Source organism: Emys orbicularis, chromosome 7 (assembly GCF_028017835.1).
Source record: "Emys orbicularis isolate rEmyOrb1 chromosome 7, rEmyOrb1.hap1, whole genome shotgun sequence".
NCBI classification, from domain to species: Eukaryota; Metazoa; Chordata; order Testudines; family Emydidae; genus Emys; species Emys orbicularis.
The window spans coordinates 118,103,543-118,120,633 of record NC_088689.1 but is presented as its reverse complement, the minus strand read 5'-3'; positions in this window follow the sequence as shown (position 1 = coordinate 118,120,633).

Here is a 17,091-nt window from a genome sequence, read left to right as displayed (position 1 = left end):
TGCCTGTTTTCATTGCTGCTATACTCTGGATTGCAAGGCTGTGAAATTTCCCCTACACTATGGCTGTCAGCTTGCTTTCTTATTTATCAGTTACCTGTACTGCTTGAAGCTTTTAATCTAAGACTTTTTCTTTTTCTTTTTTGCATTAGAAAGGAGTTGGTCACGCAATCAAATGGTATATACAGTGAAACCTTTGAGAAAGAAGCTAACTGCCTTCTCCATCACTGGTGAAAAGCCATTACCCAGAGTACCTACAACAAGATTGCTAGCGTCTGCTCCAAGAAGAATCAAATGGTAAGTGTTGGTTTTCTCAAATCACCACTCCACCTAGTGGTAAGACACACCCAACACTTTCATTCAACGCTACGCAATAAATCAACTTCATTTGACTTTGTGTCCATTTTACCCTAATCACCAGTCAGCCAGTTCGGTCTCTGCCTTGTGATCAGATTACCGCTTTCATATTGGAGCATTTATCTCAGGAAGCACAGGAGTTCAGCCCGGAAAGATTGGAATGCCGATAACCTGCAGAAAACTCTTATTCAGCTTGCGAAGGAAAGGAGAAAGGGACTCCTGACACAGGCAGGTATATCATTGCATATTGCTTATGGCTCATTTTATTGAATCAGATGTTGCTGGCACAGTTTATGGCTAGCAAAAGACTGATCAAGGACAATTGTCAGTTGATGTCATGAATTCCTCTCCCTGAGTTCATCAGGCTCTGGGATTCTGGCGATTCTTTCTTATAGGGCAGGGTTGGCCTGAAAGGAAAAGGCTTCCTGACCTTATCTTGGCTTTTCAAGGTTTCCGATCTATGCTCACTATTCCTTACAGTACCTCCTTCTGAGGCTCCAGATGAATTAGGTGTATTCTCCCTTCTCACCATGCAACATGACCCAGTCGGATTCAGATTCAGTCCTTGCTCAGCTAGCGACATATCTGGGAAAAGCCCTGCCTAAACAGCAAACGTCTTAAAATATCAGTTGTTGCATACCACACAGAGACTACATGTTCATCGCCCCCCAAAAGTGATTGAAATAAAGAACAGAAATCACTTCTGAAATGGCTAAAATAGTTTCCTCAGGGTGACAAGGTCTTAAAAGAAATCAACTTCTGAACAGTTGGACTGCAAAAATCTATATTCATAATAAAAAATCAACATCAAATCAACATTCATCCATATGCAAAAATAAAAAGACATTTAAACATCTCATCACCAATGGTCCCTATTGTCTTGCAAACAAAGCAGTTGTAATATTGTATTAGGACTGGGTGACAGGCCAAGCAATTCCTCCTTTGGAAATCTCTGCCTTGACAGAAAAGTTCCTTTCAAATTTATCAAAATAACAATGAAAATCATTTTTATATAGAATCTGTATCCATATAGGCTATTTTTCTCACAATAAGTATCTCAGTTCCTAGGTTAGTGACTTACCATTGGATTCACCCTTTCTCTGTGTGTCCTATTGACATTAAAGCCCAAAAGAAGCTCTGCTGGTCACTTAGGAGTGACTATTGTTTCTAGGACCAATTGCGAGAGGTCATTGTTCATGTTGGAGAGGTAGCCACTTAATACAGATGATTTATCATTGTAAAATACTTGAAAGCCAGGGTGGTTGCTTAGGGCAGATGATCTCTTAATAAAGCTTGGGCCTGTAACACAAGCTTCACTGTAATATAAATTCCAAAGATGGTTGGAAAAAATCCAACAAAACATTTTTTGTCAAAATTTGCCAATTTGGTAAACTCAAATTGTTTTGCAGAGGTGATTAGATTTCACAAATGTTATGCAGAACCAAGGCAGGTTGCTAGGGAACTGCTGGGGAGCCTGGGTTTCCAGGATCCATGGGTTGGAAGTTGGTGCTCCATTACCTTTCATGGAGAATTTTAAATTGTTTTGGTTTTTGTTCCAAACTGGATTCAACCAAATTTTGAAATATCATAATCCTTTGTGAAATGGAATTACCCTTCTCTGTCCAGCTCCAGAAAATTCTTTTTTATTTTAGTTTGTTGTTCTTGGATATAAAGTGCATAAGTGCTCAGTAGTTTTGCTTAAGGTTTATGGTGCCTTTAACCTCAAAACCACTGATCTCATTCTGATCCAGGTCCAAAATGGCTGCAACTTGTTAACAGCTAGACAGTGTTTGAGGGTTCATGTGAAATCAGTTGGTGGTCTTAGTCCAGTCATCTGTAGATGTGTCTACATCATGTAAACCCACAAACTGGGCTGCTTTGCCTTGCTGTATACAGTCTTGAAACTCAAAAGGGAGGGGAAGGACTGAATGGACATGGAGTGTGAACTAACTTTTTCTCCTCCTTGATTCTCATCCATTCAAACTGGAATGATAGGGCTATGTGGGAGAAGCTATCCATTTTGTACCTGTTCTGTGAGTGAACTGAGGGCTTCATTTTCCAGTGCTATTCATAGATTCCAAGACCAGAAGGGACCGTTGTAATCATCTAGTCTGACCTCCTGTATAACACAGGCCATAGACTTCCCTAAAATAACTCCTAGAGCAGACCTTTTAGAAAAACATCCCATCTTAATTTAAAAATTGTCATGTTGGAGGATCTGCCATAGCTCTTGGTAAATTGTTCCAATGATTAATGTTACCAATCTGGCCCCTTTCTTACTGCTTACATGCACCTTTTAATTAAAAACATGCCATTTTGTTCATTAAAATTGTGCCAGAAAATGCACATGCAAAGCAAAATGACTGAATTACACCACTAGGAAATGAAATAGGGAGCAGGTAGAGTGTTATCATGTTGGCAACAACTAGGCTCTGAGATGCCAGACAATGAAGATAGGAAAATTTAATTTTAAACAGTTGGAATAAAAGACTGGGTCACTCAGGGAAACAGGGACTTCAGAAGAAAAAAGGCCTGGAGGAAGCAGCTGCAACAAGCAGAGCTAGCAATGAGGGAGGAAGGAAGGGCACAGGTGCCCACATGCATTATTGCCAGTTTGACAAAGACTCCAACATCATCAGAGTGGGATTTGTTCTCTTCTATATCCAAAAGACAGCTGCAATGCAATCTGCTGTTTGTGTAGGAAAGGTGTTAGTGGAGAGCAGGATGGTGCACCCCTGGGAATATTTGCTTTAAGAAAACACTAAAACAATGAAGGAGGAAAAATACGTGATGCATGCAGCAGGCTACCAATAGTGGGGAAGATGAGGGTACAGCTGTGAACCCTTCACTTCTAAAAAGGTAGGGAGGAAGCACTAAGAACAAGTAGGCACAGGAAATCTGGGGGAACCAGACTGGAGCAGTCCCTCCTAGAACCTTTGAAAGGGGCTAGATTTGTCTCTTTGTACATAAAGAGTTAGCCCTAATGAATGAGCCTCTCAAATAGGGCATGAACCAACTCAGTGAAATCAATGGAAAGATTCCCATTCACTGGAATGGGTCTAGGATGAAGCCATCAATGAGCCTCTCAAATAGGGCATGAACCAACTCAGTGAAATCAATGGCAACATTCCCATTCACTGGAATGGGTCTAAGATGAAGCCCATCAAGGGCAATGCCAAAAAGGGGCATTGTTAAGGCTGATAGGCACAACATTTGATTTTTGACCTACTATGTTTTGGCTGCATATGAAAGGCCATGGTATTATCTCTTTTTTTCAAAGAAAACACTTTCCTAATCTTTTCCTATAGGAAAAATAAAGATGTTAGCCCAGCTTCTGTGAGCTTCTTTGCAAAAAGAAAAAAAGAGAGGGAAAGAAAACGGATTTGGTAGTAATAAAGTAATTATAATTATAATTAGCACATATTTAGTGCTTCACATTTTCAAAGCACTGTACAAACATTAGCTAATGAATATTTGGTAAGCAAACAGATTTCAAGCTTCGAGGAGGATTATTATAAACTGTGAGAAAAATATTTTAAAACATTCAGGTGACTTGTTCTCATTGTTCCTATATTTACAAGGTGAGTAAGCATTGCTTCACCTGTATCTTAATTATAGTAAGAGATTTTCTATGGTCTGTTATATTACTTAAACTTTTCTGTCTTGAACAGGATCTTTTTAAAGTATATTGTGTGGAGATAAGGTAAAGCTTTTAAAAGCCATTTACTGTTGTGGGGAGCAAATATTGAAATAATGAAAATCATTATAATGATACTAATGATAATCATACTTTTCTGTACAATAGTGACTTTCATCTGAGCTTTTAATATGTATATTAAGGCCACAATAATGCAAGATGCTTTGTGGAAGCATAATCCTGCACCTGCAAAGAACTGACAGGATCAGTACCTAAGATTAAACTGCAGGACAAACTATGAGGTAAGTGAGGGACATCAGAAAGGTCACATCACCTGACACTAAATTAACAGCACACAGCAACACTACATGGAATGTGCCGGATGCTCAGCTGGTAGATGTACCTCCATTCATTTTAATGGATCTACTCCAATTTACACCATTTTAGGAACTAGTCCACACTAGATCACCTGCCCAAATTGTGAGTCTGATCCGTATGTCTCAATGTGAACACTAATACATGTGTTAAAGCTAACTGAGGGTTGGGGGTGGAATTCCCCTCTAATTATTGAAGACTTGCCCAGCTCTGAAATATCCAAATTTCATCCAAATCTGATTGTTTTACCTCAAATTCATCTCAGTCCGACAGCTCAAGGAGCTGATCCTTCTATCTGATACATGAGGATGGACCCTCGTGTGAAACCCTATTGACTTTAATAGGAATGTGAATGGATGGACCCTGACACCAATGTGTATTCCTACTGAAGTCACTGAAGCTCCATATAGGCACAGGGGTCCACATGAGTGTCTCGGACTGCAGGATCGAGGTCTAAGTTAGGAAGTTAAGAAGTACACAAGAGTAAGCTGCATTAAGACCCAGACATGTTAATGCCAATAGTATTTTGTTTACCTCAGAACATACAGTATTTACCTTTCTTAGTGCTGGGACTACAGTAAGTACCCTGGTAAGAACTGAAATGTGGTAAATATTCATTTTTAATGGTGGTCACTATAAAACTAAATGAAACTGCAGAGGTAATGTAGGGGAGAGAAATGTAATTACTTCAGCTGCTATTTGATCAAGTTACTGAGATTGGTACCATCACTATTATGAAAATTGCCCTGGGGTTTTAATCAACCACAACAGGTTAGGAGGATTTTAGTTTTACTTCTCAAATGCAATACATCCAATGGTTCAGCAACCCCTACCTTCTATTATGCTGACATGCTGGGCCTCATTCTCTTCTTACTTAAATCAGTATAAGCCCACTGATTACAGTAGAATTATTCTTACTTTACACTGCTGCAAGTGAGAGAAAAATTAGACCCATTGACTCAGGAGGAATATGCCACCTACTGAATCTCCAACACACCTCTCTGAAGGTCTACCATCCAAGTATTTACCTTGTCCAAATCCTCTTGGCATCAGAGTCCGAGGTAGCTAAAGAATTATTGTGGGTAATTCTTGATGTGAGTCTCCAACCTCCTTTTTCTTGTTCTGCTGCTTGACTTCAATATTTTATAGCACATATAGCTTTTCTCCCAGTCCCTGACACACAATTCCATGCTAATGGTTCCTCTGATTCATTCATATCCTAGTCTTCTTTTTTTACTTATACATGCTTACCTCTTCCTAATCAATTTTCTCCTTTCTAAATATCCTCAGCTTTGGCAACTATACAGTAAGCCTTCTTCACATGAAGTGATTAAAGTATTCAACTTGCTTGCTTTCTTCCTTCAATTTGTCTGATTCAGTTTGTGCTCTGAGCAGTAGCTGGGCAGTGTGTATTTCTTGTTTCTTAAATTCTCCAGATTATGGGTGATCTCTATATTAGTTTCTCTTCCAATTGCTTCTGCTTCACTATCCATGAACAATATGTAGTATTAACACATGTTAGCAGTTTGAGCGAAACACTAAGCTACCTTCTAGCTGCTATTACGTGTGAAAATGACAAATGCCTCCCTTCTCAAAGATTTTACCTTGTGTTAGTTACCATGGGTTAACCAATATAAGATAAGAACACATCTTTTTTTTCATATATGTTTGTACAGTATCTAACATAGTGAATCCTTAAACTCATTTGAGAACTCTAGAAATGACTGTGATACAAATAACTAGTAATAATACTACGTACCTTTTGAATTTTTCAAAGGGTAATTTAATTATATCTGTGTCTCTTTTAGGTAGATAGAGCTAAACAAGTTCAAATAAAATAGCAACAACTAAAAACCTAAACAAATAAACTGAACTGACCTGACCTAAACAGCCTGGGTTTTTCTAGTTTTAAAATACTTAGTTAACAACTTTTCCCATTACTTTTTATTTTTGTTCCTTACCTGTGTACTTTTGCATGCCATCAAGGCCCAGGACATAAACAAAAAGTACTACCGTGGAATTTATAATAATAACAACAATAATAATGATAGTGTCCAAAGGTGTGCTGTGCTCACTCCAATCAAAACAAGAAAGCACTGGACATTTCATGACAGAGCTTGATCTTGTGGCTTTTCCAGCCTAATTTTGCCTCTAAACTGTGAGGGACTTTACCTGGTCTCTCAACGTTTTCACATCTGCCAGTCACAATTCTGAGGACAGAAGAGAGTTTGTTTGTTACATTATTACCTGAAGTATTACAAAAGAAAAAAATCCCCAAAACTTAAAACTGAAGAAAAAAATGTACAGGGAAACAATCATATATATGTTGAGATGGAGTTTCAGTTTCAGCCCTTAGGCTTTAGATTAGAATTTAAAAAAAAAAAAAAAAAAAAAAAAAAGCCTGATTTTTATACCTACTCCAAAGACGCTAAACTTAGCTGGTAGGCATCTTCAGCCTGCCCTTCAGCAGGGAGCGCTGATTCATCAGCAGTGGGGTTTCCCCATCGTGTTCTACCCAGATCTTCTCTTTAGCATTGTCAGGGCTACTGTCAGAGAAGAAAAGACTTCTGCCTCATGTCAAAGGGCTGACACTCATCAAAGTGTTAACACCTTTTACCTAGAGAACCTTTTAGATGAGGTCCATGAAGCAATAAAGTAAAGGATGATAAAAGAGGAAAGTGTTGGAGGGTTTTTTGCACTAAAATTTGACATTAGAAGGTTATTTTATCATTTTTCCCCTTTTTACTTTATAAAAATTCCTTGATAATTTCAATGAACTGGTTTGCTTTTAGGATTTGAGCCAAAGCCCACTGAGGTCAACAGAAAAACTCTTACTAACTTCAGTGGGCTTTGAATCTGGCCATAGAAGGCCTGAGGCTAAGAATTTAACAAGATTCAAAACCCCAATGGGGGTTACATGTGTGGTTTTGTTTGTTTTTAATTAATGAAATATATATGAAGTTACTGGGGGGGAAATAGATGCTGGACTCCTGAACACTGGTGAACAAGTGCTCACCCAAGCAGTCCCATTGCCTGCAGTGGTTGAAATGTGCTTAATTCATACTTCAGTAGAACGACTCATATGAATAACTTTCCCAGTCTGATTCTAAATAACTTCAGTGTAGGCATGTGCAGGCCCATTGCTTTTTTTAAAAAAAGCTGATTTCACAGTAACATAACCCAGAGAATAAATAGATTTCAGAACACACAAGTGGCTACTCAGGTTGAAATCATACTGCACGTGAGTTGCAAAATGGTCATTTTTTTTAATGTAACAAATATATGTAGGTCTATTTCTGCCTAATTCTTTTAAAATTATAACTAACTCAGTTTTGCTGGAATACTTGTGAATTGAAAGCTTAAATTTCACTGCACTGAATGTAGCTAATTTTCCTTCCTTTGTCTGAAAAGCTAAAAATGTTTTAGTAAGCCAATATATAGGCCACATTTGTCACTCCCACCTTAATCACAGGTTCATTGCAACTGTAAAACCGGTGTGCTACAAAATAAGAAAATAAAATATAATCCTTATCAAACTTGGCACAACCTAGAAAAAGCTAAGAACCAAGCTCCAGTGTTTTTTAGATTATAGAACTCCAGTACCATTTTCAGCTGTCAAACATTCTGAAAACTTCTCTTTAACAGCTTTGCACAGATATTTTCCCCTTCAATCAGGCATGAGGAATCCAATTACTTAACATTTGAGCTGTAAAACAACAATGTTTGTGTGATAAGGCAAAAAGGAAACCTTTAGCAAAAGGTGGTTTTGTTGTGTGTCTGAATTACTTACATTTCATGAAGAACAAAATCTCTAAGAAAATCTCTAAGAAAAAGAATGGTGGATCAAAAAAAACCCACCCCAAGGTAAATCCATAAATTTACCATAATTTCTTCAGTAATTCCTTGTCCTTCCTTAAATTTACTATAGGAAATGCCTTAAGTACTGCAAATATTGAGGTTATCTAACTGCAAATACTTACCGGTAGTTATCCAAGGAAATAGGAAAGTGTTAATGGCCTATTATTTTGGTCAAAAATTAGAACGTATGTCATAATTTATTATACAAATTGCGTGATTCAAGGTGAATGTTTGGACAGGGTCGTATTTGTTCACTACGATGAAATTAAGTGAATTAATAATAGAGGTATATATATAAATACCTTATTTCCTCTAAAATAAGCCAAACTACTGCTAGGAGTTTTCAGCAGCACTCATTTAGGGTGAGTAGTGGCATCAAAGAGGGGGATAGTTAAAGTGCAAATGAGTTGGATTCATCTCCAGGTGTTCATCTTAACACACTTCCTCCTAAGACAAGTACATAAGCAGTGTATTTAACTACCCTTCAGTTAAAATACACCTGAAGAATGTAAATTGAATACACTATAGCTAAGTTGTCTCTCTAATTTGCACTCTGTAGGCATTATTGTATCTTTAGCTACTTCACTCAGGAGGGTCACTGCAGTGGAGAGGGTACCTAGGATCTGATCTTGCAAAATGTTGAATGCCTCTATACTAATAATAATATCATTATTATTCTTTCTGTTGCAGTAGAACAGTGTTTCCCAAACTTGTGTAGGGAAAGCCCCTGGTGGGCCAGGCTGATTTGTTTACCTGCCCCGTCCGCAGGTTCAGCCGATCGCGGCTCCCACTGGCCACGGTTCACTGCTCCAGGCCAATGGGAGCTGCTGGAAGCGGTGTGGGCCGAGGGACGTACTGGCTGCCGCTTCCAGCAGCTCCCATTGGCCTGGAGCAGCGAACCACAGCCACTGGGAGCTGCGATTGGCTGGACCTGCAGACGGGGCAGGTAAACAAACCGGCCCAGCCTGGCCCGCCAGGGGCTTTCCCTGCACAAGCGGCATCCCAAGTTTGGGAAACACTTCAGTAGAACATAGAGGCCTAATCAGGAATTGGGGCCCTCTTGTGTTAGGTCCTGTACAAACAAGTAAAACAAAGACACTCTGGAATCAGGACAAGATTCAACAGGGGGCTAAAAACAGGGGGTAAAATCCTGGAAGTAAATGGGATCAGGACTGGGTTTGGGATAGGGGACAAGGTACAGTAAAGATGACAGTGTCACCATGTTTCCAGTGAGGTTTTGAACTCCCTCGATACCCATGATTTCAAAGGGACTTGAGGGCACTAAACAACTTGAAGGATCAGGCACTTAAATCTATGTTTCTAGACTCACCTCATTTTGGAATGCACACGCCTCAAGGATCTCAGTCAGGAAGAAGAAAAACACAACAGGGTCACTGCCTTACAAACACTGAAGGGCTTGACAACTTCTGGTCCAGCTGTAATTAACACAGCTGGTACTTGTGCAAGTACTGCAAAACTTACCACAAGCCCCATGGAGAGCAATCTATTAAATCACATCTAGGGAAAAGTTAAAATTATTCACCAAACCGTCTCCTAGTGTAACTTCATTGAAATCCAATAAGTCACTGTTATATTCCAAAGGGGACAAAAGATTACTGTTACTTTGAAGGGACAGCATTGCAAAGACATGCTGCTCTCTCTTCTCAGACTTAAGTGTCTGTTGGTTTAAACTTCATTAAATATGGAAGTGTTTATTTTTAATTAGCTGTTTCTCTGTGCTTACCAGTATTTATGGAGGTGCACTTTCTGTTAAGGTCATGAAGAATGAAATAACAATAAGGAAACAAAACACTATTAATTTTGTTCAACCATGTCTAACAACTCACTCAGTCAGGTTTCAGTTTCAGAAACGGAAACTGTTTTTTCCCCTTTTCTTTTAAAATTAAAACTGCTATTTCTTGTGTTTCTTGACTGTTGAATATCAGATGAAGACAAGAAGCTGGGTCATCCTTTCTCATGGTAAAAACACAAAAGGGGACTAAGGTGAGGAAAATCCTCTGTGAGAATCACTCAACACTGCTCTGTCGAGGGTTTGTGCCTTTCCCTCCCCCCCCCCCACACACAATGGGTCATGGAACCAGCCCTCAAACCCTGCAGTGCTTCTGGGGTGAGCAAAAGGCCAGAATCATCTATGTAGCATCCCAGCAGACACCAGAATCCTCCTGCCCCAAAGCAGCATGGCTCTGTTGGAGCTATGAAACTGAGAATGTGCCCTGGAGGCTCCTACAAAAAGGGGGTCTCCACGATGGAAGGGATTCTGTGGAAAAAAACAAGACACATGGGTCAATGAGGGTTTGATATGCAACCCCCAGGTCCAGCCACTTGCCCTATTCTGATCCAAACCCAGAGATGACCCTCCATAGGGCATGTAGGAAGGAATATTCCATCTCTGTCAGCTCCATGTAGTCAGGACTCTGCAGGGTTTGATTGGGAAATGGCAAAGTTAAGGAGCAGCTGTTCTATGCTACTCTTAGGAACTAGTGGATATCATACTTGTATATCCATGCAGAAGTCAAATACTGTTTCAAGCAACATTATCTTCTGTTGCATGCCTTCATCCTTCTCAGAGATAGGAATACTGCTTTCAGGAGAGTAAAAGAGGCCAGGCAACACTATAGAAAAGCCAGAAAATTGTTTGGCATTCCTTTCCCTATTAATGTCTGGGACCTATGTGGTTTGGAAAGCACATGCTCTGTCTCCTTCTTAACCCACAAACCTCTCCCTTTGGAAGGGGCATGTGTGTCAGAAATTCCAATAGGTGAATCTCATGAAGTTTTCTAAGACTTCTATGGAAGGGTGCAATAAGGCCTCAACATGACTAGCCTAAGATGATCACAAAACAAGTCAGTGGCAAGGCTGGTATGGCAAATGGTGCCTACCCGTTACCATTGCAATCAGACATAACATACTCATAAGTGTGCAATGCACCAAAACATTTTAGAGTCGGTCAGACCTATCTTTTTCTATAATCAGACTGAGAAGTGAAATAGCTTGAATAGCTTCCCTCATCCACTGAATTCTCCACATCAGTTATGTATTATTGACTTTACCACCTTCCTCTTTCAACCCAGCTTGCCGCTCTATAGCAGCCATAAGTGGCAAAATAAAGTGAGATGTGATGTTGCTGCTGTGGGGAACAGAGCATAAATGTTTCACAAAAAGGACAGCTGATATGAACTCTTCAGCCTGCTCACTGGACAAACAGTCACACTTGGCACTTTGTGAAGGGTTAGGAGCCTTGGCATTTATTTAATGCGGTTTTCTGATCTATTTGCAAAGCATTTATACCGATAATAAAAAATAATGGACATTTTCAGGGAATTTGCCTTCACCAGAAGCTTCACTTCACACTACACAGGCACCAGTGATTTGAAAAATAAAATAATATTGAAGCATCTTACAGCATCTGTTGTATCTCATTTCATGTTTATTCCTATTATGCAACTGGCTCCTAATTCTCTTCTTTTGTATGCTGTCCAGCAGGGAAGACACCAAAGTATTATTATTATTTATTTGTAGTATAACAGGGATCGGCAACCTTTGGCTTGCGGCCTGTCAGGGAAATCCGCTGGCGCACTGGGACGATTTGTTTACCTGAAGCATCCACAGGTTTGGCTGATCGCAGTTCCCACTGGCCACGGTTCGCCATTCCAGGACAATGGGGGCTGTGGGAAGCGGTGGCCAGCGCATCCCTCGGCCTACGCCGCTTCCAGGAGCGCAGGTTGCCCACCACTGCCTTTGGACATTCACATACATTTTTTACATAAAACTTCATGTCTATGTGGTATGCTACTGTTACTTCCAACACTTGCCATTTGGAAAATAAGGTCATGTTGTCAGGTGGTGTTTGAAAAAAGTGTCTACATTACTAACAATCACGTTGCTTCTTGAACTAATGAATAACTCATGAATATATTTGATTTCTTTATAAATATTTTAAAATCATTTTTATTCTCAGCAATAGAAATGAGCTGCATTGTTTGCAATGAAGTCAACACTGAAAACAAACATTCTTTAATCATTTTCGAAAATAATATTGTATTTTTGCTGTCCTTTTTGCTCTTCAACTTTTCCAGTAGAGTTATGTGCTGGGTTTCCTTTTTTCTTCCTTCCAATTTATTAAAAGAAATGAAAGGAAACATAGATCATATATCTGCAAACACACAATTCAGGATACTAGCTAAATTGAATATAGTGATTATCATTGGAAAGTCAGCATTTATCAAAAGTTATCTACCAATTATTTGAGGTATTTCATAATAGTTATTTCTTTAAAGTAGAGCTGAGTGAAATTTTTTCAGCAAATCAGTTATCTGCTGAAACTGCATTTTCAGGCCAACTGAAACTGTTTGTCCCAATGAAAATGAATTTTTTTCAGTTTTTGCTTCAGTGAAGAAAAACTGAAAAATTGTCATTTTGGGTTGACCTGAAACTTTCTCCCTCCTTCTCCCCAGATTTGGCCACTGAACTGAAAGATCATTGATTCATCCAGATCTAATTGTAAGTATAGGCAAATACTGCAGTATCTCAAGTATCCCAGTGTTTTAACTGTAGGAAAATGTTTATTTATGGCAACCACTGTGCATTTTAATGAGTGCTTAAATAAAACACTTTTGTGCACTAAACCAGACATATAAAGAAATACAGTGAATCTGAAAAAAACTTCACATGAGGCAGAAGTAAACTGGTATAGAAAATTGACCAGACTAACACTGATGGTACCTGTTTTAAACTTAATACACTTTGTGTGCAACAAATTTAAATCTATTTTAAACAACAACAGGGTCCTTCGGTTAAAAGAAAATACATTAAAGGGAGGAAATTTGGAAATTCAGAATAAAGATGGTGTTACCAAGTAAACATCAGACTTCCTCTACTGATTTTATTAAACTTCATTTGCTTGTAATCCTCGTAAACCTATGAATTAGGTTTGGATTATGGCAGTTTATTGCAATGAAGCTGTGCATAAAAATAACAGTCTGTCTGAACATAAGACAGTTGGCTAATCAGGCAAGTTTTCCAAGTGTCACCCGATACTATTTTTCATGTTCAAGAATATAGAAAGTTGTATTAATTGCTTTCAGTTATGAGGACTTTACTAAGAATGTGAAATGGAATTTAGTTTGAATCTTTTTTTTTCCACTAACAAGTCCCTAATAATGGGTCTTTGATAGATACCTTATTAATAAGCATGGGGTAATGTGGACACCAAGCATAACACACTCTAAAGCTGGAAACAGACCAATTTCAGGCTATCCTTTCATAGTCTGATAATGCTTCTTCAGCTCTAATTCTTTGACTGGATAAAGGAACTACCATATGAAGGAGTTTATAGTATGCCACAAAGTGACAGATTGTCATGCATTAACAAGTCAGAGATCTATGAAAGAGATTTGTATTTTTTTTCCTTCCCAGAAAAACTTTTTTATGGGATCAGTACCTAGGCATTAATTGATGTAGATATTACATCTACAAATGAAATGTATCTTGATCCCATCATACAGACTTCAGAAATGGGGAACAAATCTTCAGAAGACAAATTAGTAGTGAGGCCTAATTTAACGAATAAAAGCATTGATTATCTAGCAGATGGATTCTGTTTTATTTTTAATTTTAGGGGGGAAATCCTATAGATAAATTTGTTTTGTTTCTCCCAGTGGAAATTTTTGACTATTTAATTAAAGGCCTCATTGCCCCATCATTAAATTCAAAGAAGCATATCTAATGCGAGCACTTAAATGTAATGTCATTCATTAGTCTTTAATGAAGAGAAACTTATTCTTTCTCTAAAGAACAGCTGTAAAAATAGTGTCTGTGTCATCCATAAAATTATGTATTATGAAGATTATTAATGTGTATATAATGACTAAAAACTTCCCATGCAATGTGTACATGTGCCCCTCACTCCTCCACTCTCCTCCCCACCCCCCCGCCATCAGCTCCATTCATGAAAGAGGTTAATTAAAGCTAGGGTGCCTGGAATTCTGCAAGACTTTGGTCAACATTCTGTAACAAGGGGTGTGATAATTCTATAAAATCTCAGTGACAGTGATAACATGAAGCTAGCTGTTCCGCCACACAGCGGAGATCACTGGTCTGTCTTTTAACTTGGTTCTAGCTTTCATGATTCAATGACCACGAAATCCACTATTAGATATGGGATTTATCTAACCCTTTTTTTTTTTCATACTATGCTCTTTTATATATACATGGAAAGTGACTGACATGTTTACAGCATTACGAGGGTGGAGAAGAGGTTTGCAATATGAGGGGGAAAACTCAGTAGGATTTGGGACGTCTTTCCAGCCCCTGTGTTTTCCACAGAAATAATTCCAAACAAGTGTTGGTGTAAGTTATGCTGCCATTTCTAGGAAGCACAGAGCCAAGATTTCCAATCTGCATTTGTGCATCAGTGTTATGACTATGGTGCTTAGTTACTTAGCACCACTTTGCTACCATCTTGGTTGATGATACAAAATAAGAAGCTGTGACTCTCCTCACGGCACCCAGGGCTGTGGGTCATCTTGTCACCACTTGCTTCCAGAACAAGGGAGTTTTGCCTGGGACTCCCTAACACAAGCAACCAGTCAGCCACTCCCCTCTGAGCCACACCAGCCCTTGCAGGTTGACAATAGACGCATCCCAGCGTCTGGGGTCCTTTCAAAGTGTCCCCTTTGATCACTGGATACCCTGAATCACTGATCCAGCCCTTGATCACTGGATACCCACAGAAATCACAGATCCTCTATTTCCAAAGGAACAGTGTACCACAGTTCACCAGTTTCACCTTAAATCACCACTCCTGTAATACACACAGAACTTGAGTTCAATTATAAAACAAACAGGAATTTATTCAAGAAAGCATAGAGATTCAAATAGAAGCCAGTGTAAGAGATAGGAACAAATGGTTACATGTAACATCATAACAGGTACTTTGGAACCTAAACTTAAATAACAAGATAACCTCCGGTCTAGAGACGTTTTCCTCACCTTATGTCAGGGGTCGGCAACCTTTCAGAAGTGGTGTGCCAAGTCTTCATTTATTCACTCTAATTTAAGGTTTCGCGTGCCAGTCATACATTTTAACATTTTTAGAAGGTCTCTTTCTATAAGTCTATAATATATAACTAAACTATTGTTGTATGTAAAGTAAATAAGGTTTTTAAAATGTTTAAGAAGCTTCATTTAAAATTAAATTAAAATGCAGAGCCCCCCCGGACTGGTGACCAGGACCCGGGCAGTGTGAGTGCCACTGAAAATCAGCTCGCGTACCGCCTTCAGCACGCGTGCCATAGGTTGCCGACCCCTGCCTTAAGTCCTTCCAGCATATTACAGCCTAACCTGACTGAGATCTTCTTTTTGCCTCCTCAGTGGAAGGAACAGCCTTAGGGATCGATCTAAGATACGCAACTTCAGCTACGAGAATAGCGTAGCTGAAGTCGACGTATCCTAGATCGACTTAGAATCACTTACTTCGCGTCCACGCAGCGCGGGATCGACCGCCGCCGCTCCCCCATCGACTGTGCTTCCGCCTCTCGCCGAGCTGGAGTTCAGCAGTCGACGGGAGAGCGATTGGGAATCGATTTATCGCGTCTACACTACACGCGATAAATTGATCCCCGATAGATAGATAGATCGCTACCCGACGATCCAGTGGGTAGTGTAGACATAGTGAGAGTCTCTCTACCTACCATTATAGCTCAAAAGATCATTGTGATGATTTGTAAATGGAGCTCCCCCTGCTGGTTCACTTCTTTCTGTAAATTTCCTCTCTTCAGAGATATAACAACCCTTCATTAGCATGTGGGTCAGACTACAAATAGTTGCTCCTGGTGAACTAGACGATACTTCAGTTTACATGTAAACAGATAGATGGCTAAACATATCCTGCCTGGGAAAAAAAACACCCTATTTTCACCTTTGCTGGAGACCAGCCCCCAAGTTGCATACCTTAAGAACATTTTTGCAGTATATATACATAACTCCTTACATAATATTTGTATTTCACAATATTTCACAAGTATTATGGTGATCAGTGTGACGCAGGCATTCATTAGAGAACTTGGATGCCAACCTTTGGTGAACTATTATGCACACATCAAACCCAGGGGATCCCTGTACCCCATCTATGCCCTTTGCCTTCCTGCAGCTCCCATTGGCCTGGAGCAGAGAACCGCAGCCAGTGGGAGCCGCGATCGGCCGGACCTGCGGACAGGGCAGGTAAACAAACCGGCCTGGCCCGCCAGGGACTTTCCCTACACACGCAGCATCCCAAGTTTGGGAAACACTGCTCTAGGGTATTCTGGCTTTCTCACTCTCACCTGCTGAAGCGGTCCCAGTTTGTATAAAATAATTAAATATTCATTGGGCCAAAGAGTGAGAGAGTGATTCTACAGCCCAGAGGTTAGTGCTCTTACCTGAGAGACCAAGTTCCAGTCACGGCACCAATGAATATTTAAATAGTGTATGCAAAGCTTCAGCAGAACAACTGTTGAGCTGTAGCCTAGTGGCTGGACCACTCACCTGGAAAATGAAGGAGATTGGGGTTCAAGTCCCTGTTCCAAATCAGGCAGTGGATATTTGAACCTGTATCTACTGGGCATAAGGGAGACTCCTGTGAGAAAGGGCTGACCTGGCTTTGGTGCCTAACTCCAGCAGAGGGTGCTCACCTGTGAATCTCAAGTGGAGGGAGGTGTCTAACTTTATCTGAGGGATGGGGCTTAGGCCCTACCCTTTCTCTCTCATTTCAGTTCAGTCCTGGAAAGGTTGTGCTGCTCCTTGCTCATTCTCCTCGCTTCTGTGAATTCTTAGGGGTTTAACTCTCCCCCTGTATTGTATAGAGAGCC